This window comes from Lytechinus pictus, unplaced genomic scaffold, assembly GCF_037042905.1.
Source record: "Lytechinus pictus isolate F3 Inbred unplaced genomic scaffold, Lp3.0 scaffold_250, whole genome shotgun sequence".
In the NCBI taxonomy this organism is placed as follows: domain Eukaryota; kingdom Metazoa; phylum Echinodermata; class Echinoidea; order Temnopleuroida; family Toxopneustidae; genus Lytechinus; species Lytechinus pictus.
The window spans coordinates 13,876-32,671 of NW_026974370.1; the positions used below are offsets into that span (position 1 = coordinate 13,876).

At 42.2% G+C, this 18,796-nt stretch overlaps 32 non-coding genes across 32 annotated transcripts; all 32 read left to right on the plus strand.

The window, feature by feature from the left end:
- The first annotated feature begins 214 nt into the window (after positions 1-214).
- LOC135159429 (5S ribosomal RNA) lies at positions 215-333 on the plus strand. Its single transcript, XR_010298165.1, has one exon. It is a non-coding gene; the product is annotated as a 5S ribosomal RNA (ribosomal RNA).
- A 470-nt stretch (positions 334-803) lies between these two features.
- LOC135159430 (5S ribosomal RNA) lies at positions 804-922 on the plus strand. Its single transcript, XR_010298166.1, has one exon. It is a non-coding gene; the product is annotated as a 5S ribosomal RNA (ribosomal RNA).
- Positions 923-1,392: 470 nt separating this feature from the next.
- Positions 1,393-1,511, plus strand: LOC135159432 (5S ribosomal RNA). The gene has a single exon (XR_010298168.1). It is a non-coding gene; the product is annotated as a 5S ribosomal RNA (ribosomal RNA).
- A 470-nt stretch (positions 1,512-1,981) lies between these two features.
- On the plus strand, positions 1,982-2,100 carry LOC135159433 (5S ribosomal RNA). Its single transcript, XR_010298169.1, has one exon. It is a non-coding gene; the product is annotated as a 5S ribosomal RNA (ribosomal RNA).
- A 470-nt stretch (positions 2,101-2,570) lies between these two features.
- On the plus strand, positions 2,571-2,689 carry LOC135159434 (5S ribosomal RNA). The gene has a single exon (XR_010298170.1). It is a non-coding gene; the product is annotated as a 5S ribosomal RNA (ribosomal RNA).
- A 470-nt stretch (positions 2,690-3,159) lies between these two features.
- LOC135159435 (5S ribosomal RNA) lies at positions 3,160-3,278 on the plus strand. Its single transcript, XR_010298171.1, has one exon. It is a non-coding gene; the product is annotated as a 5S ribosomal RNA (ribosomal RNA).
- Positions 3,279-3,748: 470 nt separating this feature from the next.
- Positions 3,749-3,867, plus strand: LOC135159436 (5S ribosomal RNA). The gene has a single exon (XR_010298172.1). It is a non-coding gene; the product is annotated as a 5S ribosomal RNA (ribosomal RNA).
- A 470-nt stretch (positions 3,868-4,337) lies between these two features.
- On the plus strand, positions 4,338-4,456 carry LOC135159437 (5S ribosomal RNA). Its single transcript, XR_010298173.1, has one exon. It is a non-coding gene; the product is annotated as a 5S ribosomal RNA (ribosomal RNA).
- A 470-nt stretch (positions 4,457-4,926) lies between these two features.
- LOC135159438 (5S ribosomal RNA) lies at positions 4,927-5,045 on the plus strand. Its single transcript, XR_010298174.1, has one exon. It is a non-coding gene; the product is annotated as a 5S ribosomal RNA (ribosomal RNA).
- A 470-nt stretch (positions 5,046-5,515) lies between these two features.
- Positions 5,516-5,634, plus strand: LOC135159439 (5S ribosomal RNA). Its single transcript, XR_010298175.1, has one exon. It is a non-coding gene; the product is annotated as a 5S ribosomal RNA (ribosomal RNA).
- A 470-nt stretch (positions 5,635-6,104) lies between these two features.
- Positions 6,105-6,223, plus strand: LOC135159440 (5S ribosomal RNA). The gene has a single exon (XR_010298177.1). It is a non-coding gene; the product is annotated as a 5S ribosomal RNA (ribosomal RNA).
- A 470-nt stretch (positions 6,224-6,693) lies between these two features.
- On the plus strand, positions 6,694-6,812 carry LOC135159441 (5S ribosomal RNA). The gene has a single exon (XR_010298178.1). It is a non-coding gene; the product is annotated as a 5S ribosomal RNA (ribosomal RNA).
- Positions 6,813-7,282: 470 nt separating this feature from the next.
- On the plus strand, positions 7,283-7,401 carry LOC135159443 (5S ribosomal RNA). The gene has a single exon (XR_010298180.1). It is a non-coding gene; the product is annotated as a 5S ribosomal RNA (ribosomal RNA).
- A 470-nt stretch (positions 7,402-7,871) lies between these two features.
- On the plus strand, positions 7,872-7,990 carry LOC135159444 (5S ribosomal RNA). Its single transcript, XR_010298181.1, has one exon. It is a non-coding gene; the product is annotated as a 5S ribosomal RNA (ribosomal RNA).
- Positions 7,991-8,460: 470 nt separating this feature from the next.
- On the plus strand, positions 8,461-8,579 carry LOC135159445 (5S ribosomal RNA). Its single transcript, XR_010298182.1, has one exon. It is a non-coding gene; the product is annotated as a 5S ribosomal RNA (ribosomal RNA).
- A 470-nt stretch (positions 8,580-9,049) lies between these two features.
- Positions 9,050-9,168, plus strand: LOC135159446 (5S ribosomal RNA). The gene has a single exon (XR_010298183.1). It is a non-coding gene; the product is annotated as a 5S ribosomal RNA (ribosomal RNA).
- Positions 9,169-9,638: 470 nt separating this feature from the next.
- On the plus strand, positions 9,639-9,757 carry LOC135159447 (5S ribosomal RNA). The gene has a single exon (XR_010298184.1). It is a non-coding gene; the product is annotated as a 5S ribosomal RNA (ribosomal RNA).
- A 470-nt stretch (positions 9,758-10,227) lies between these two features.
- LOC135159448 (5S ribosomal RNA) lies at positions 10,228-10,346 on the plus strand. The gene has a single exon (XR_010298185.1). It is a non-coding gene; the product is annotated as a 5S ribosomal RNA (ribosomal RNA).
- Positions 10,347-10,816: 470 nt separating this feature from the next.
- Positions 10,817-10,935, plus strand: LOC135159449 (5S ribosomal RNA). Its single transcript, XR_010298186.1, has one exon. It is a non-coding gene; the product is annotated as a 5S ribosomal RNA (ribosomal RNA).
- A 470-nt stretch (positions 10,936-11,405) lies between these two features.
- On the plus strand, positions 11,406-11,524 carry LOC135159450 (5S ribosomal RNA). The gene has a single exon (XR_010298187.1). It is a non-coding gene; the product is annotated as a 5S ribosomal RNA (ribosomal RNA).
- Positions 11,525-11,994: 470 nt separating this feature from the next.
- LOC135159451 (5S ribosomal RNA) lies at positions 11,995-12,113 on the plus strand. Its single transcript, XR_010298188.1, has one exon. It is a non-coding gene; the product is annotated as a 5S ribosomal RNA (ribosomal RNA).
- Positions 12,114-12,583: 470 nt separating this feature from the next.
- On the plus strand, positions 12,584-12,702 carry LOC135159452 (5S ribosomal RNA). The gene has a single exon (XR_010298189.1). It is a non-coding gene; the product is annotated as a 5S ribosomal RNA (ribosomal RNA).
- Positions 12,703-13,172: 470 nt separating this feature from the next.
- On the plus strand, positions 13,173-13,291 carry LOC135159454 (5S ribosomal RNA). The gene has a single exon (XR_010298191.1). It is a non-coding gene; the product is annotated as a 5S ribosomal RNA (ribosomal RNA).
- A 470-nt stretch (positions 13,292-13,761) lies between these two features.
- On the plus strand, positions 13,762-13,880 carry LOC135159455 (5S ribosomal RNA). The gene has a single exon (XR_010298192.1). It is a non-coding gene; the product is annotated as a 5S ribosomal RNA (ribosomal RNA).
- A 470-nt stretch (positions 13,881-14,350) lies between these two features.
- On the plus strand, positions 14,351-14,469 carry LOC135159456 (5S ribosomal RNA). Its single transcript, XR_010298193.1, has one exon. It is a non-coding gene; the product is annotated as a 5S ribosomal RNA (ribosomal RNA).
- A 470-nt stretch (positions 14,470-14,939) lies between these two features.
- On the plus strand, positions 14,940-15,058 carry LOC135159457 (5S ribosomal RNA). The gene has a single exon (XR_010298194.1). It is a non-coding gene; the product is annotated as a 5S ribosomal RNA (ribosomal RNA).
- A 470-nt stretch (positions 15,059-15,528) lies between these two features.
- LOC135159458 (5S ribosomal RNA) lies at positions 15,529-15,647 on the plus strand. The gene has a single exon (XR_010298195.1). It is a non-coding gene; the product is annotated as a 5S ribosomal RNA (ribosomal RNA).
- Positions 15,648-16,117: 470 nt separating this feature from the next.
- On the plus strand, positions 16,118-16,236 carry LOC135159405 (5S ribosomal RNA). The gene has a single exon (XR_010298141.1). It is a non-coding gene; the product is annotated as a 5S ribosomal RNA (ribosomal RNA).
- Positions 16,237-16,706: 470 nt separating this feature from the next.
- LOC135159406 (5S ribosomal RNA) lies at positions 16,707-16,825 on the plus strand. Its single transcript, XR_010298142.1, has one exon. It is a non-coding gene; the product is annotated as a 5S ribosomal RNA (ribosomal RNA).
- A 470-nt stretch (positions 16,826-17,295) lies between these two features.
- LOC135159407 (5S ribosomal RNA) lies at positions 17,296-17,414 on the plus strand. Its single transcript, XR_010298143.1, has one exon. It is a non-coding gene; the product is annotated as a 5S ribosomal RNA (ribosomal RNA).
- Positions 17,415-17,884: 470 nt separating this feature from the next.
- LOC135159408 (5S ribosomal RNA) lies at positions 17,885-18,003 on the plus strand. The gene has a single exon (XR_010298144.1). It is a non-coding gene; the product is annotated as a 5S ribosomal RNA (ribosomal RNA).
- A 470-nt stretch (positions 18,004-18,473) lies between these two features.
- On the plus strand, positions 18,474-18,592 carry LOC135159409 (5S ribosomal RNA). Its single transcript, XR_010298145.1, has one exon. It is a non-coding gene; the product is annotated as a 5S ribosomal RNA (ribosomal RNA).
- The last annotated feature ends 204 nt before the right edge of the window (positions 18,593-18,796 follow it).

The following is an 18,796-nucleotide window of genomic DNA, read 5'->3' on the forward strand; positions in this document are numbered from 1 at the left end:
GTTGCGTCACACACTGGTGCGCATCCAAGAAAAAAAACACGACAATATCTCCAAATTATCGTAGGTAGGCATCCGATGGAAACTGAAACAAACCCAATGAAAGATCGGTGGAATGACTGAAGACATCAATCAACCAATATTATTACTGACAGGGATTAAATAGATGATGACGTCATAGTATCCCTTCAAATAGCTTGACTTTGATGGAGCAAGAGCCTACGACCATACCATGCTGAATATACCGGTTCTCGTCCGATCACCGAAGTCAAGCAGCATAGGGCTCGGTTAGTACTTGGATGGGAGACCGCCTGGGAATACCGGGTGTTGTAGGCATTTTTTGCTTCATGAAATGCCCCTTTATTCATTTTTTCATTTTAAGTCGTTGGTATTTGTTTTCCTTTATAGTATCACTTTTGTCTCCTTTTTTGTTGTCTTTTTCGTCTCCTTCGTCACCCTTTTTAATAGAGCAGGAATAAACTTTTCGCTTGATGTCCGACATTCAAGGCAATGATGAAAGTCGTTTGTTTGCAAGCACAGGGTCTCCAAGAGACGAGGCGCGCAGTTCAAGGCCTACACCATCATGTGAATTGTTGCGTCACACACAGGTGCGCATCCAAGAAAAAAAACACGACAATATCTCCAAATTATCGTAGGTAGGCATCCGATGGAAACTGAAACAAACCCAATGAAAGATCGGTGGAATGACTGAAGACATCAATCAACCAATATTATTACTGACAGGGATTAAATAGATGATGACGTCATAGTATCCCTTCAAATAGCTTGACTTTGATGGAGCAAGAGCCTACGACCATACCATGCTGAATATACCGGTTCTCGTCCGATCACCGAAGTCAAGCAGCATAGGGCTCGGTTAGTACTTGGATGGGAGACCGCCTGGGAATACCGGGTGTTGTAGGCATTTTTTGCTTCATGAAATGCCCCTTTATTCATTTTTTCATTTTAAGTCGTTGGTATTTGTTTTCCTTTATAGTATCACTTTTGTCTCCTTTTTTGTTGTCTTTTTCGTCTCCTTCGTCACCCTTTTTAATAGAGCAGGAATAAACTTTTCGCTTGATGTCCGACATTCAAGGCAATGATGAAAGTCGTTTGTTTGCAAGCACAGGGTCTCCAAGAGACGAGGCGCGCAGTTCAAGGCCTACACCATCATGTGAATTGTTGCGTCACACACAGGTGCGCATCCAAGAAAAAAAACACGACAATATCTCCAAATTATCGTAGGTAGGCATCCGATGGAAACTGAAACAAACCCAATGAAAGATCGGTGGAATGACTGAAGACATCAATCAACCAATATTATTACTGACAGGGATTAAATAGATGATGACGTCATAGTATCCCTTCAAATAGCTTGACTTTGATGGAGCAAGAGCCTACGACCATACCATGCTGAATATACCGGTTCTCGTCCGATCACCGAAGTCAAGCAGCATAGGGCTCGGTTAGTACTTGGATGGGAGACCGCCTGGGAATACCGGGTGTTGTAGGCATTTTTTGCTTCATGAAATGCCCCTTTATTCATTTTTTCATTTTAAGTCGTTGGTATTTGTTTTCCTTTATAGTATCACTTTTGTCTCCTTTTTTGTTGTCTTTTTCGTCTCCTTCGTCACCCTTTTTAATAGAGCAGGAATAAACTTTTCGCTTGATGTCCGACATTCAAGGCAATGATGAAAGTCGTTTGTTTGCAAGCACAGGGTCTCCAAGAGACGAGGCGCGCAGTTCAAGGCCTACACCATCATGTGAATTGTTGCGTCACACACAGGTGCGCATCCAAGAAAAAAAACACGACAATATCTCCAAATTATCGTAGGTAGGCATCCGATGGAAACTGAAACAAACCCAATGAAAGATCGGTGGAATGACTGAAGACATCAATCAACCAATATTATTACTGACAGGGATTAAATAGATGATGACGTCATAGTATCCCTTCAAATAGCTTGACTTTGATGGAGCAAGAGCCTACGACCATACCATGCTGAATATACCGGTTCTCGTCCGATCACCGAAGTCAAGCAGCATAGGGCTCGGTTAGTACTTGGATGGGAGACCGCCTGGGAATACCGGGTGTTGTAGGCATTTTTTGCTTCATGAAATGCCCCTTTATTCATTTTTTCATTTTAAGTCGTTGGTATTTGTTTTCCTTTATAGTATCACTTTTGTCTCCTTTTTTGTTGTCTTTTTCGTCTCCTTCGTCACCCTTTTTAATAGAGCAGGAATAAACTTTTCGCTTGATGTCCGACATTCAAGGCAATGATGAAAGTCGTTTGTTTGCAAGCACAGGGTCTCCAAGAGACGAGGCGCGCAGTTCAAGGCCTACACCATCATGTGAATTGTTGCGTCACACACAGGTGCGCATCCAAGAAAAAAAACACGACAATATCTCCAAATTATCGTAGGTAGGCATCCGATGGAAACTGAAACAAACCCAATGAAAGATCGGTGGAATGACTGAAGACATCAATCAACCAATATTATTACTGACAGGGATTAAATAGATGATGACGTCATAGTATCCCTTCAAATAGCTTGACTTTGATGGAGCAAGAGCCTACGACCATACCATGCTGAATATACCGGTTCTCGTCCGATCACCGAAGTCAAGCAGCATAGGGCTCGGTTAGTACTTGGATGGGAGACCGCCTGGGAATACCGGGTGTTGTAGGCATTTTTTGCTTCATGAAATGCCCCTTTATTCATTTTTTCATTTTAAGTCGTTGGTATTTGTTTTCCTTTATAGTATCACTTTTGTCTCCTTTTTTGTTGTCTTTTTCGTCTCCTTCGTCACCCTTTTTAATAGAGCAGGAATAAACTTTTCGCTTGATGTCCGACATTCAAGGCAATGATGAAAGTCGTTTGTTTGCAAGCACAGGGTCTCCAAGAGACGAGGCGCGCAGTTCAAGGCCTACACCATCATGTGAATTGTTGCGTCACACACAGGTGCGCATCCAAGAAAAAAAACACGACAATATCTCCAAATTATCGTAGGTAGGCATCCGATGGAAACTGAAACAAACCCAATGAAAGATCGGTGGAATGACTGAAGACATCAATCAACCAATATTATTACTGACAGGGATTAAATAGATGATGACGTCATAGTATCCCTTCAAATAGCTTGACTTTGATGGAGCAAGAGCCTACGACCATACCATGCTGAATATACCGGTTCTCGTCCGATCACCGAAGTCAAGCAGCATAGGGCTCGGTTAGTACTTGGATGGGAGACCGCCTGGGAATACCGGGTGTTGTAGGCATTTTTTGCTTCATGAAATGCCCCTTTATTCATTTTTTCATTTTAAGTCGTTGGTATTTGTTTTCCTTTATAGTATCACTTTTGTCTCCTTTTTTGTTGTCTTTTTCGTCTCCTTCGTCACCCTTTTTAATAGAGCAGGAATAAACTTTTCGCTTGATGTCCGACATTCAAGGCAATGATGAAAGTCGTTTGTTTGCAAGCACAGGGTCTCCAAGAGACGAGGCGCGCAGTTCAAGGCCTACACCATCATGTGAATTGTTGCGTCACACACAGGTGCGCATCCAAGAAAAAAAACACGACAATATCTCCAAATTATCGTAGGTAGGCATCCGATGGAAACTGAAACAAACCCAATGAAAGATCGGTGGAATGACTGAAGACATCAATCAACCAATATTATTACTGACAGGGATTAAATAGATGATGACGTCATAGTATCCCTTCAAATAGCTTGACTTTGATGGAGCAAGAGCCTACGACCATACCATGCTGAATATACCGGTTCTCGTCCGATCACCGAAGTCAAGCAGCATAGGGCTCGGTTAGTACTTGGATGGGAGACCGCCTGGGAATACCGGGTGTTGTAGGCATTTTTTGCTTCATGAAATGCCCCTTTATTCATTTTTTCATTTTAAGTCGTTGGTATTTGTTTTCCTTTATAGTATCACTTTTGTCTCCTTTTTTGTTGTCTTTTTCGTCTCCTTCGTCACCCTTTTTAATAGAGCAGGAATAAACTTTTCGCTTGATGTCCGACATTCAAGGCAATGATGAAAGTCGTTTGTTTGCAAGCACAGGGTCTCCAAGAGACGAGGCGCGCAGTTCAAGGCCTACACCATCATGTGAATTGTTGCGTCACACACAGGTGCGCATCCAAGAAAAAAAACACGACAATATCTCCAAATTATCGTAGGTAGGCATCCGATGGAAACTGAAACAAACCCAATGAAAGATCGGTGGAATGACTGAAGACATCAATCAACCAATATTATTACTGACAGGGATTAAATAGATGATGACGTCATAGTATCCCTTCAAATAGCTTGACTTTGATGGAGCAAGAGCCTACGACCATACCATGCTGAATATACCGGTTCTCGTCCGATCACCGAAGTCAAGCAGCATAGGGCTCGGTTAGTACTTGGATGGGAGACCGCCTGGGAATACCGGGTGTTGTAGGCATTTTTTGCTTCATGAAATGCCCCTTTATTCATTTTTTCATTTTAAGTCGTTGGTATTTGTTTTCCTTTATAGTATCACTTTTGTCTCCTTTTTTGTTGTCTTTTTCGTCTCCTTCGTCACCCTTTTTAATAGAGCAGGAATAAACTTTTCGCTTGATGTCCGACATTCAAGGCAATGATGAAAGTCGTTTGTTTGCAAGCACAGGGTCTCCAAGAGACGAGGCGCGCAGTTCAAGGCCTACACCATCATGTGAATTGTTGCGTCACACACAGGTGCGCATCCAAGAAAAAAAACACGACAATATCTCCAAATTATCGTAGGTAGGCATCCGATGGAAACTGAAACAAACCCAATGAAAGATCGGTGGAATGACTGAAGACATCAATCAACCAATATTATTACTGACAGGGATTAAATAGATGATGACGTCATAGTATCCCTTCAAATAGCTTGACTTTGATGGAGCAAGAGCCTACGACCATACCATGCTGAATATACCGGTTCTCGTCCGATCACCGAAGTCAAGCAGCATAGGGCTCGGTTAGTACTTGGATGGGAGACCGCCTGGGAATACCGGGTGTTGTAGGCATTTTTTGCTTCATGAAATGCCCCTTTATTCATTTTTTCATTTTAAGTCGTTGGTATTTGTTTTCCTTTATAGTATCACTTTTGTCTCCTTTTTTGTTGTCTTTTTCGTCTCCTTCGTCACCCTTTTTAATAGAGCAGGAATAAACTTTTCGCTTGATGTCCGACATTCAAGGCAATGATGAAAGTCGTTTGTTTGCAAGCACAGGGTCTCCAAGAGACGAGGCGCGCAGTTCAAGGCCTACACCATCATGTGAATTGTTGCGTCACACACAGGTGCGCATCCAAGAAAAAAAACACGACAATATCTCCAAATTATCGTAGGTAGGCATCCGATGGAAACTGAAACAAACCCAATGAAAGATCGGTGGAATGACTGAAGACATCAATCAACCAATATTATTACTGACAGGGATTAAATAGATGATGACGTCATAGTATCCCTTCAAATAGCTTGACTTTGATGGAGCAAGAGCCTACGACCATACCATGCTGAATATACCGGTTCTCGTCCGATCACCGAAGTCAAGCAGCATAGGGCTCGGTTAGTACTTGGATGGGAGACCGCCTGGGAATACCGGGTGTTGTAGGCATTTTTTGCTTCATGAAATGCCCCTTTATTCATTTTTTCATTTTAAGTCGTTGGTATTTGTTTTCCTTTATAGTATCACTTTTGTCTCCTTTTTTGTTGTCTTTTTCGTCTCCTTCGTCACCCTTTTTAATAGAGCAGGAATAAACTTTTCGCTTGATGTCCGACATTCAAGGCAATGATGAAAGTCGTTTGTTTGCAAGCACAGGGTCTCCAAGAGACGAGGCGCGCAGTTCAAGGCCTACACCATCATGTGAATTGTTGCGTCACACACAGGTGCGCATCCAAGAAAAAAAACACGACAATATCTCCAAATTATCGTAGGTAGGCATCCGATGGAAACTGAAACAAACCCAATGAAAGATCGGTGGAATGACTGAAGACATCAATCAACCAATATTATTACTGACAGGGATTAAATAGATGATGACGTCATAGTATCCCTTCAAATAGCTTGACTTTGATGGAGCAAGAGCCTACGACCATACCATGCTGAATATACCGGTTCTCGTCCGATCACCGAAGTCAAGCAGCATAGGGCTCGGTTAGTACTTGGATGGGAGACCGCCTGGGAATACCGGGTGTTGTAGGCATTTTTTGCTTCATGAAATGCCCCTTTATTCATTTTTTCATTTTAAGTCGTTGGTATTTGTTTTCCTTTATAGTATCACTTTTGTCTCCTTTTTTGTTGTCTTTTTCGTCTCCTTCGTCACCCTTTTTAATAGAGCAGGAATAAACTTTTCGCTTGATGTCCGACATTCAAGGCAATGATGAAAGTCGTTTGTTTGCAAGCACAGGGTCTCCAAGAGACGAGGCGCGCAGTTCAAGGCCTACACCATCATGTGAATTGTTGCGTCACACACAGGTGCGCATCCAAGAAAAAAAACACGACAATATCTCCAAATTATCGTAGGTAGGCATCCGATGGAAACTGAAACAAACCCAATGAAAGATCGGTGGAATGACTGAAGACATCAATCAACCAATATTATTACTGACAGGGATTAAATAGATGATGACGTCATAGTATCCCTTCAAATAGCTTGACTTTGATGGAGCAAGAGCCTACGACCATACCATGCTGAATATACCGGTTCTCGTCCGATCACCGAAGTCAAGCAGCATAGGGCTCGGTTAGTACTTGGATGGGAGACCGCCTGGGAATACCGGGTGTTGTAGGCATTTTTTGCTTCATGAAATGCCCCTTTATTCATTTTTTCATTTTAAGTCGTTGGTATTTGTTTTCCTTTATAGTATCACTTTTGTCTCCTTTTTTGTTGTCTTTTTCGTCTCCTTCGTCACCCTTTTTAATAGAGCAGGAATAAACTTTTCGCTTGATGTCCGACATTCAAGGCAATGATGAAAGTCGTTTGTTTGCAAGCACAGGGTCTCCAAGAGACGAGGCGCGCAGTTCAAGGCCTACACCATCATGTGAATTGTTGCGTCACACACAGGTGCGCATCCAAGAAAAAAAACACGACAATATCTCCAAATTATCGTAGGTAGGCATCCGATGGAAACTGAAACAAACCCAATGAAAGATCGGTGGAATGACTGAAGACATCAATCAACCAATATTATTACTGACAGGGATTAAATAGATGATGACGTCATAGTATCCCTTCAAATAGCTTGACTTTGATGGAGCAAGAGCCTACGACCATACCATGCTGAATATACCGGTTCTCGTCCGATCACCGAAGTCAAGCAGCATAGGGCTCGGTTAGTACTTGGATGGGAGACCGCCTGGGAATACCGGGTGTTGTAGGCATTTTTTGCTTCATGAAATGCCCCTTTATTCATTTTTTCATTTTAAGTCGTTGGTATTTGTTTTCCTTTATAGTATCACTTTTGTCTCCTTTTTTGTTGTCTTTTTCGTCTCCTTCGTCACCCTTTTTAATAGAGCAGGAATAAACTTTTCGCTTGATGTCCGACATTCAAGGCAATGATGAAAGTCGTTTGTTTGCAAGCACAGGGTCTCCAAGAGACGAGGCGCGCAGTTCAAGGCCTACACCATCATGTGAATTGTTGCGTCACACACAGGTGCGCATCCAAGAAAAAAAACACGACAATATCTCCAAATTATCGTAGGTAGGCATCCGATGGAAACTGAAACAAACCCAATGAAAGATCGGTGGAATGACTGAAGACATCAATCAACCAATATTATTACTGACAGGGATTAAATAGATGATGACGTCATAGTATCCCTTCAAATAGCTTGACTTTGATGGAGCAAGAGCCTACGACCATACCATGCTGAATATACCGGTTCTCGTCCGATCACCGAAGTCAAGCAGCATAGGGCTCGGTTAGTACTTGGATGGGAGACCGCCTGGGAATACCGGGTGTTGTAGGCATTTTTTGCTTCATGAAATGCCCCTTTATTCATTTTTTCATTTTAAGTCGTTGGTATTTGTTTTCCTTTATAGTATCACTTTTGTCTCCTTTTTTGTTGTCTTTTTCGTCTCCTTCGTCACCCTTTTTAATAGAGCAGGAATAAACTTTTCGCTTGATGTCCGACATTCAAGGCAATGATGAAAGTCGTTTGTTTGCAAGCACAGGGTCTCCAAGAGACGAGGCGCGCAGTTCAAGGCCTACACCATCATGTGAATTGTTGCGTCACACACAGGTGCGCATCCAAGAAAAAAAACACGACAATATCTCCAAATTATCGTAGGTAGGCATCCGATGGAAACTGAAACAAACCCAATGAAAGATCGGTGGAATGACTGAAGACATCAATCAACCAATATTATTACTGACAGGGATTAAATAGATGATGACGTCATAGTATCCCTTCAAATAGCTTGACTTTGATGGAGCAAGAGCCTACGACCATACCATGCTGAATATACCGGTTCTCGTCCGATCACCGAAGTCAAGCAGCATAGGGCTCGGTTAGTACTTGGATGGGAGACCGCCTGGGAATACCGGGTGTTGTAGGCATTTTTTGCTTCATGAAATGCCCCTTTATTCATTTTTTCATTTTAAGTCGTTGGTATTTGTTTTCCTTTATAGTATCACTTTTGTCTCCTTTTTTGTTGTCTTTTTCGTCTCCTTCGTCACCCTTTTTAATAGAGCAGGAATAAACTTTTCGCTTGATGTCCGACATTCAAGGCAATGATGAAAGTCGTTTGTTTGCAAGCACAGGGTCTCCAAGAGACGAGGCGCGCAGTTCAAGGCCTACACCATCATGTGAATTGTTGCGTCACACACAGGTGCGCATCCAAGAAAAAAAACACGACAATATCTCCAAATTATCGTAGGTAGGCATCCGATGGAAACTGAAACAAACCCAATGAAAGATCGGTGGAATGACTGAAGACATCAATCAACCAATATTATTACTGACAGGGATTAAATAGATGATGACGTCATAGTATCCCTTCAAATAGCTTGACTTTGATGGAGCAAGAGCCTACGACCATACCATGCTGAATATACCGGTTCTCGTCCGATCACCGAAGTCAAGCAGCATAGGGCTCGGTTAGTACTTGGATGGGAGACCGCCTGGGAATACCGGGTGTTGTAGGCATTTTTTGCTTCATGAAATGCCCCTTTATTCATTTTTTCATTTTAAGTCGTTGGTATTTGTTTTCCTTTATAGTATCACTTTTGTCTCCTTTTTTGTTGTCTTTTTCGTCTCCTTCGTCACCCTTTTTAATAGAGCAGGAATAAACTTTTCGCTTGATGTCCGACATTCAAGGCAATGATGAAAGTCGTTTGTTTGCAAGCACAGGGTCTCCAAGAGACGAGGCGCGCAGTTCAAGGCCTACACCATCATGTGAATTGTTGCGTCACACACAGGTGCGCATCCAAGAAAAAAAACACGACAATATCTCCAAATTATCGTAGGTAGGCATCCGATGGAAACTGAAACAAACCCAATGAAAGATCGGTGGAATGACTGAAGACATCAATCAACCAATATTATTACTGACAGGGATTAAATAGATGATGACGTCATAGTATCCCTTCAAATAGCTTGACTTTGATGGAGCAAGAGCCTACGACCATACCATGCTGAATATACCGGTTCTCGTCCGATCACCGAAGTCAAGCAGCATAGGGCTCGGTTAGTACTTGGATGGGAGACCGCCTGGGAATACCGGGTGTTGTAGGCATTTTTTGCTTCATGAAATGCCCCTTTATTCATTTTTTCATTTTAAGTCGTTGGTATTTGTTTTCCTTTATAGTATCACTTTTGTCTCCTTTTTTGTTGTCTTTTTCGTCTCCTTCGTCACCCTTTTTAATAGAGCAGGAATAAACTTTTCGCTTGATGTCCGACATTCAAGGCAATGATGAAAGTCGTTTGTTTGCAAGCACAGGGTCTCCAAGAGACGAGGCGCGCAGTTCAAGGCCTACACCATCATGTGAATTGTTGCGTCACACACAGGTGCGCATCCAAGAAAAAAAACACGACAATATCTCCAAATTATCGTAGGTAGGCATCCGATGGAAACTGAAACAAACCCAATGAAAGATCGGTGGAATGACTGAAGACATCAATCAACCAATATTATTACTGACAGGGATTAAATAGATGATGACGTCATAGTATCCCTTCAAATAGCTTGACTTTGATGGAGCAAGAGCCTACGACCATACCATGCTGAATATACCGGTTCTCGTCCGATCACCGAAGTCAAGCAGCATAGGGCTCGGTTAGTACTTGGATGGGAGACCGCCTGGGAATACCGGGTGTTGTAGGCATTTTTTGCTTCATGAAATGCCCCTTTATTCATTTTTTCATTTTAAGTCGTTGGTATTTGTTTTCCTTTATAGTATCACTTTTGTCTCCTTTTTTGTTGTCTTTTTCGTCTCCTTCGTCACCCTTTTTAATAGAGCAGGAATAAACTTTTCGCTTGATGTCCGACATTCAAGGCAATGATGAAAGTCGTTTGTTTGCAAGCACAGGGTCTCCAAGAGACGAGGCGCGCAGTTCAAGGCCTACACCATCATGTGAATTGTTGCGTCACACACAGGTGCGCATCCAAGAAAAAAAACACGACAATATCTCCAAATTATCGTAGGTAGGCATCCGATGGAAACTGAAACAAACCCAATGAAAGATCGGTGGAATGACTGAAGACATCAATCAACCAATATTATTACTGACAGGGATTAAATAGATGATGACGTCATAGTATCCCTTCAAATAGCTTGACTTTGATGGAGCAAGAGCCTACGACCATACCATGCTGAATATACCGGTTCTCGTCCGATCACCGAAGTCAAGCAGCATAGGGCTCGGTTAGTACTTGGATGGGAGACCGCCTGGGAATACCGGGTGTTGTAGGCATTTTTTGCTTCATGAAATGCCCCTTTATTCATTTTTTCATTTTAAGTCGTTGGTATTTGTTTTCCTTTATAGTATCACTTTTGTCTCCTTTTTTGTTGTCTTTTTCGTCTCCTTCGTCACCCTTTTTAATAGAGCAGGAATAAACTTTTCGCTTGATGTCCGACATTCAAGGCAATGATGAAAGTCGTTTGTTTGCAAGCACAGGGTCTCCAAGAGACGAGGCGCGCAGTTCAAGGCCTACACCATCATGTGAATTGTTGCGTCACACACAGGTGCGCATCCAAGAAAAAAAACACGACAATATCTCCAAATTATCGTAGGTAGGCATCCGATGGAAACTGAAACAAACCCAATGAAAGATCGGTGGAATGACTGAAGACATCAATCAACCAATATTATTACTGACAGGGATTAAATAGATGATGACGTCATAGTATCCCTTCAAATAGCTTGACTTTGATGGAGCAAGAGCCTACGACCATACCATGCTGAATATACCGGTTCTCGTCCGATCACCGAAGTCAAGCAGCATAGGGCTCGGTTAGTACTTGGATGGGAGACCGCCTGGGAATACCGGGTGTTGTAGGCATTTTTTGCTTCATGAAATGCCCCTTTATTCATTTTTTCATTTTAAGTCGTTGGTATTTGTTTTCCTTTATAGTATCACTTTTGTCTCCTTTTTTGTTGTCTTTTTCGTCTCCTTCGTCACCCTTTTTAATAGAGCAGGAATAAACTTTTCGCTTGATGTCCGACATTCAAGGCAATGATGAAAGTCGTTTGTTTGCAAGCACAGGGTCTCCAAGAGACGAGGCGCGCAGTTCAAGGCCTACACCATCATGTGAATTGTTGCGTCACACACAGGTGCGCATCCAAGAAAAAAAACACGACAATATCTCCAAATTATCGTAGGTAGGCATCCGATGGAAACTGAAACAAACCCAATGAAAGATCGGTGGAATGACTGAAGACATCAATCAACCAATATTATTACTGACAGGGATTAAATAGATGATGACGTCATAGTATCCCTTCAAATAGCTTGACTTTGATGGAGCAAGAGCCTACGACCATACCATGCTGAATATACCGGTTCTCGTCCGATCACCGAAGTCAAGCAGCATAGGGCTCGGTTAGTACTTGGATGGGAGACCGCCTGGGAATACCGGGTGTTGTAGGCATTTTTTGCTTCATGAAATGCCCCTTTATTCATTTTTTCATTTTAAGTCGTTGGTATTTGTTTTCCTTTATAGTATCACTTTTGTCTCCTTTTTTGTTGTCTTTTTCGTCTCCTTCGTCACCCTTTTTAATAGAGCAGGAATAAACTTTTCGCTTGATGTCCGACATTCAAGGCAATGATGAAAGTCGTTTGTTTGCAAGCACAGGGTCTCCAAGAGACGAGGCGCGCAGTTCAAGGCCTACACCATCATGTGAATTGTTGCGTCACACACAGGTGCGCATCCAAGAAAAAAAACACGACAATATCTCCAAATTATCGTAGGTAGGCATCCGATGGAAACTGAAACAAACCCAATGAAAGATCGGTGGAATGACTGAAGACATCAATCAACCAATATTATTACTGACAGGGATTAAATAGATGATGACGTCATAGTATCCCTTCAAATAGCTTGACTTTGATGGAGCAAGAGCCTACGACCATACCATGCTGAATATACCGGTTCTCGTCCGATCACCGAAGTCAAGCAGCATAGGGCTCGGTTAGTACTTGGATGGGAGACCGCCTGGGAATACCGGGTGTTGTAGGCATTTTTTGCTTCATGAAATGCCCCTTTATTCATTTTTTCATTTTAAGTCGTTGGTATTTGTTTTCCTTTATAGTATCACTTTTGTCTCCTTTTTTGTTGTCTTTTTCGTCTCCTTCGTCACCCTTTTTAATAGAGCAGGAATAAACTTTTCGCTTGATGTCCGACATTCAAGGCAATGATGAAAGTCGTTTGTTTGCAAGCACAGGGTCTCCAAGAGACGAGGCGCGCAGTTCAAGGCCTACACCATCATGTGAATTGTTGCGTCACACACAGGTGCGCATCCAAGAAAAAAAACACGACAATATCTCCAAATTATCGTAGGTAGGCATCCGATGGAAACTGAAACAAACCCAATGAAAGATCGGTGGAATGACTGAAGACATCAATCAACCAATATTATTACTGACAGGGATTAAATAGATGATGACGTCATAGTATCCCTTCAAATAGCTTGACTTTGATGGAGCAAGAGCCTACGACCATACCATGCTGAATATACCGGTTCTCGTCCGATCACCGAAGTCAAGCAGCATAGGGCTCGGTTAGTACTTGGATGGGAGACCGCCTGGGAATACCGGGTGTTGTAGGCATTTTTTGCTTCATGAAATGCCCCTTTATTCATTTTTTCATTTTAAGTCGTTGGTATTTGTTTTCCTTTATAGTATCACTTTTGTCTCCTTTTTTGTTGTCTTTTTCGTCTCCTTCGTCACCCTTTTTAATAGAGCAGGAATAAACTTTTCGCTTGATGTCCGACATTCAAGGCAATGATGAAAGTCGTTTGTTTGCAAGCACAGGGTCTCCAAGAGACGAGGCGCGCAGTTCAAGGCCTACACCATCATGTGAATTGTTGCGTCACACACAGGTGCGCATCCAAGAAAAAAAACACGACAATATCTCCAAATTATCGTAGGTAGGCATCCGATGGAAACTGAAACAAACCCAATGAAAGATCGGTGGAATGACTGAAGACATCAATCAACCAATATTATTACTGACAGGGATTAAATAGATGATGACGTCATAGTATCCCTTCAAATAGCTTGACTTTGATGGAGCAAGAGCCTACGACCATACCATGCTGAATATACCGGTTCTCGTCCGATCACCGAAGTCAAGCAGCATAGGGCTCGGTTAGTACTTGGATGGGAGACCGCCTGGGAATACCGGGTGTTGTAGGCATTTTTTGCTTCATGAAATGCCCCTTTATTCATTTTTTCATTTTAAGTCGTTGGTATTTGTTTTCCTTTATAGTATCACTTTTGTCTCCTTTTTTGTTGTCTTTTTCGTCTCCTTCGTCACCCTTTTTAATAGAGCAGGAATAAACTTTTCGCTTGATGTCCGACATTCAAGGCAATGATGAAAGTCGTTTGTTTGCAAGCACAGGGTCTCCAAGAGACGAGGCGCGCAGTTCAAGGCCTACACCATCATGTGAATTGTTGCGTCACACACAGGTGCGCATCCAAGAAAAAAAACACGACAATATCTCCAAATTATCGTAGGTAGGCATCCGATGGAAACTGAAACAAACCCAATGAAAGATCGGTGGAATGACTGAAGACATCAATCAACCAATATTATTACTGACAGGGATTAAATAGATGATGACGTCATAGTATCCCTTCAAATAGCTTGACTTTGATGGAGCAAGAGCCTACGACCATACCATGCTGAATATACCGGTTCTCGTCCGATCACCGAAGTCAAGCAGCATAGGGCTCGGTTAGTACTTGGATGGGAGACCGCCTGGGAATACCGGGTGTTGTAGGCATTTTTTGCTTCATGAAATGCCCCTTTATTCATTTTTTCATTTTAAGTCGTTGGTATTTGTTTTCCTTTATAGTATCACTTTTGTCTCCTTTTTTGTTGTCTTTTTCGTCTCCTTCGTCACCCTTTTTAATAGAGCAGGAATAAACTTTTCGCTTGATGTCCGACATTCAAGGCAATGATGAAAGTCGTTTGTTTGCAAGCACAGGGTCTCCAAGAGACGAGGCGCGCAGTTCAAGGCCTACACCATCATGTGAATTGTTGCGTCACACACAGGTGCGCATCCAAGAAAAAAAACACGACAATATCTCCAAATTATCGTAGGTAGGCATCCGATGGAAACTGAAACAAACCCAATGAAAGATCGGTGGAATGACTGAAGACATCAATCAACCAATATTATTACTGACAGGGATTAAATAGATGATGACGTCATAGTATCCCTTCAAATAGCTTGACTTTGATGGAGCAAGAGCCTACGACCATACCATGCTGAATATACCGGTTCTCGTCCGATCACCGAAGTCAAGCAGCATAGGGCTCGGTTAGTACTTGGATGGGAGACCGCCTGGGAATACCGGGTGTTGTAGGCATTTTTTGCTTCATGAAATGCCCCTTTATTCATTTTTTCATTTTAAGTCGTTGGTATTTGTTTTCCTTTATAGTATCACTTTTGTCTCCTTTTTTGTTGTCTTTTTCGTCTCCTTCGTCACCCTTTTTAATAGAGCAGGAATAAACTTTTCGCTTGATGTCCGACATTCAAGGCAATGATGAAAGTCGTTTGTTTGCAAGCACAGGGTCTCCAAGAGACGAGGCGCGCAGTTCAAGGCCTACACCATCATGTGAATTGTTGCGTCACACACAGGTGCGCATCCAAGAAAAAAAACACGACAATATCTCCAAATTATCGTAGGTAGGCATCCGATGGAAACTGAAACAAACCCAATGAAAGATCGGTGGAATGACTGAAGACATCAATCAACCAATATTATTACTGACAGGGATTAAATAGATGATGACGTCATAGTATCCCTTCAAATAGCTTGACTTTGATGGAGCAAGAGCCTACGACCATACCATGCTGAATATACCGGTTCTCGTCCGATCACCGAAGTCAAGCAGCATAGGGCTCGGTTAGTACTTGGATGGGAGACCGCCTGGGAATACCGGGTGTTGTAGGCATTTTTTGCTTCATGAAATGCCCCTTTATTCATTTTTTCATTTTAAGTCGTTGGTATTTGTTTTCCTTTATAGTATCACTTTTGTCTCCTTTTTTGTTGTCTTTTTCGTCTCCTTCGTCACCCTTTTTAATAGAGCAGGAATAAACTTTTCGCTTGATGTCCGACATTCAAGGCAATGATGAAAGTCGTTTGTTTGCAAGCACAGGGTCTCCAAGAGACGAGGCGCGCAGTTCAAGGCCTACACCATCATGTGAATTGTTGCGTCACACACAGGTGCGCATCCAAGAAAAAAAACACGACAATATCTCCAAATTATCGTAGGTAGGCATCCGATGGAAACTGAAACAAACCCAATGAAAGATCGGTGGAATGACTGAAGACATCAATCAACCAATATTATTACTGACAGGGATTAAATAGATGATGACGTCATAGTATCCCTTCAAATAGCTTGACTTTGATGGAGCAAGAGCCTACGACCATACCATGCTGAATATACCGGTTCTCGTCCGATCACCGAAGTCAAGCAGCATAGGGCTCGGTTAGTACTTGGATGGGAGACCGCCTGGGAATACCGGGTGTTGTAGGCATTTTTTGCTTCATGAAATGCCCCTTTATTCATTTTTTCATTTTAAGTCGTTGGTATTTGTTTTCCTTTATAGTATCACTTTTGTCTCCTTTTTTGTTGTCTTTTTCGTCTCCTTCGTCACCCTTTTTAATAGAGCAGGAATAAACTTTTCGCTTGATGTCCGACATTCAAGGCAATGATGAAAGTCGTTTGTTTGCAAGCACAGGGTCTCCAAGAGACGAGGCGCGCAGTTCAAGGCCTACACCATCATGTGAATTGTTGCGTCACACACAGGTGCGCATCCAAGAAAAAAAACACGACAATATCTCCAAATTATCGTAGGTAGGCATCCGATGGAAACTGAAACAAACCCAATGAAAGATCGGTGGAATGACTGAAGACATCAATCAACCAATATTATTACTGACAGGGATTAAATAGATGATGACGTCATAGTATCCCTTCAAATAGCTTGACTTTGATGGAGCAAGAGCCTACGACCATACCATGCTGAATATACCGGTTCTCGTCCGATCACCGAAGTCAAGCAGCATAGGGCTCGGTTAGTACTTGGATGGGAGACCGCCTGGGAATACCGGGTGTTGTAGGCATTTTTTGCTTCATGAAATGCCCCTTTATTCATTTTTTCATTTTAAGTCGTTGGTATTTGTTTTCCTTTATAGTATCACTTTTGTCTCCTTTTTTGTTGTCTTTTTCGTCTCCTTCGTCACCCTTTTTAATAGAGCAGGAATAAACTTTTCGCTTGATGTCCGACATTCAAGGCAATGATGAAAGTCGTTTGTTTGCAAGCACAGGGTCTCCAAGAGACGAGGCGCGCAGTTCAAGGCCTACACCATCATGTGAATTGTTGCGTCACACACAGGTGCGCATCCAAGAAAAAAAACACGACAATATCTCCAAATTATCGTAGGTAGGCATCCGATGGAAACTGAAACAAACCCAATGAAAGATCGGTGGAATGACTGAAGACATCAATCAACCAATATTATTACTGACAGGGATTAAATAGATGATGACGTCATAGTATCCCTTCAAATAGCTTGACTTTGATGGAGCAAGAGCCTACGACCATACCATGCTGAATATACCGGTTCTCGTCCGATCACCGAAGTCAAGCAGCATAGGGCTCGGTTAGTACTTGGATGGGAGACCGCCTGGGAATACCGGGTGTTGTAGGCATTTTTTGCTTCATGAAATGCCCCTTTATTCATTTTTTCATTTTAAGTCGTTGGTATTTGTTTTCCTTTATAGTATCACTTTTGTCTCCTTTTTTGTTGTCTTTTTCGTCTCCTTCGTCACCCTTTTTAATAGAGCAGGAATAAACTTTTCGCTTGATGTCCGACATTCAAGGCAATGATGAAAGTCGTTTGTTTGCAAGCACAGGGTCTCCAAGAGACGAGGCGCGCAGTTCAAGGCCTACACCATCATGTGAATTGTTGCGTCACACACAGGTGCGCATCCAAGAAAAAAAACACGACAATATCTCCAAATTATCGTAGGTAGGCATCCGATGGAAACTGAAACAAACCCAATGAAAGATCGGTGGAATGACTGAAGACATCAATCAACCAATATTATTACTGACAGGGATTAAATAGATGATGACGTCATAGTATCCCTTCAAATAGCTTGACTTTGATGGAGCAAGAGCCTACGACCATACCATGCTGAATATACCGGTTCTCGTCCGATCACCGAAGTCAAGCAGCATAGGGCTCGGTTAGTACTTGGATGGGAGACCGCCTGGGAATACCGGGTGTTGTAGGCATTTTTTGCTTCATGAAATGCCCCTTTATTCATTTTTTCATTTTAAGTCGTTGGTATTTGTTTTCCTTTATAGTATCACTTTTGTCTCCTTTTTTGTTGTCTTTTTCGTCTCCTTCGTCACCCTTTTTAATAGAGCAGGAATAAACTTTTCGCTTGATGTCCGACATTCAAGGCAATGATGAAAGTCGTTTGTTTGCAAGCACAGGGTCTCCAAGAGACGAGGCGCGCAGTTCAAGGCCTACACCATCATGTGAATTGTTGCGTCACACACAGGTGCGCATCCAAGAAAAAAAACACGACAATATCTCCAAATTATCGTAGGTAGGCATCCGATGGAAACTGAAACAAACCCAATGAAAGATCGGTGGAATGACTGAAGACATCAATCAACCAATATTATTACTGACAGGGATTAAATAGATGATGACGTCATAGTATCCCTTCAAATAGCTTGACTTTGATGGAGCAAGAGCCTACGACCATACCATGCTGAATATACCGGTTCTCGTCCGATCACCGAAGTCAAGCAGCATAGGGCTCGGTTAGTACTTGGATGGGAGACCGCCTGGGAATACCGGGTGTTGTAGGCATTTTTTGCTTCATGAAATGCCCCTTTATTCATTTTTTCATTTTAAGTCGTTGGTATTTGTTTTCCTTTATAGTATCACTTTTGTCTCCTTTTTTGTTGTCTTTTTCGTCTCCTTCGTCACCCTTTTTAATAGAGCAGGAATAAACTTTTCGCTTGATGTCCGACATTCAAGGCAATGATGAAAGTCGTTTGTTTGCAAGCACAG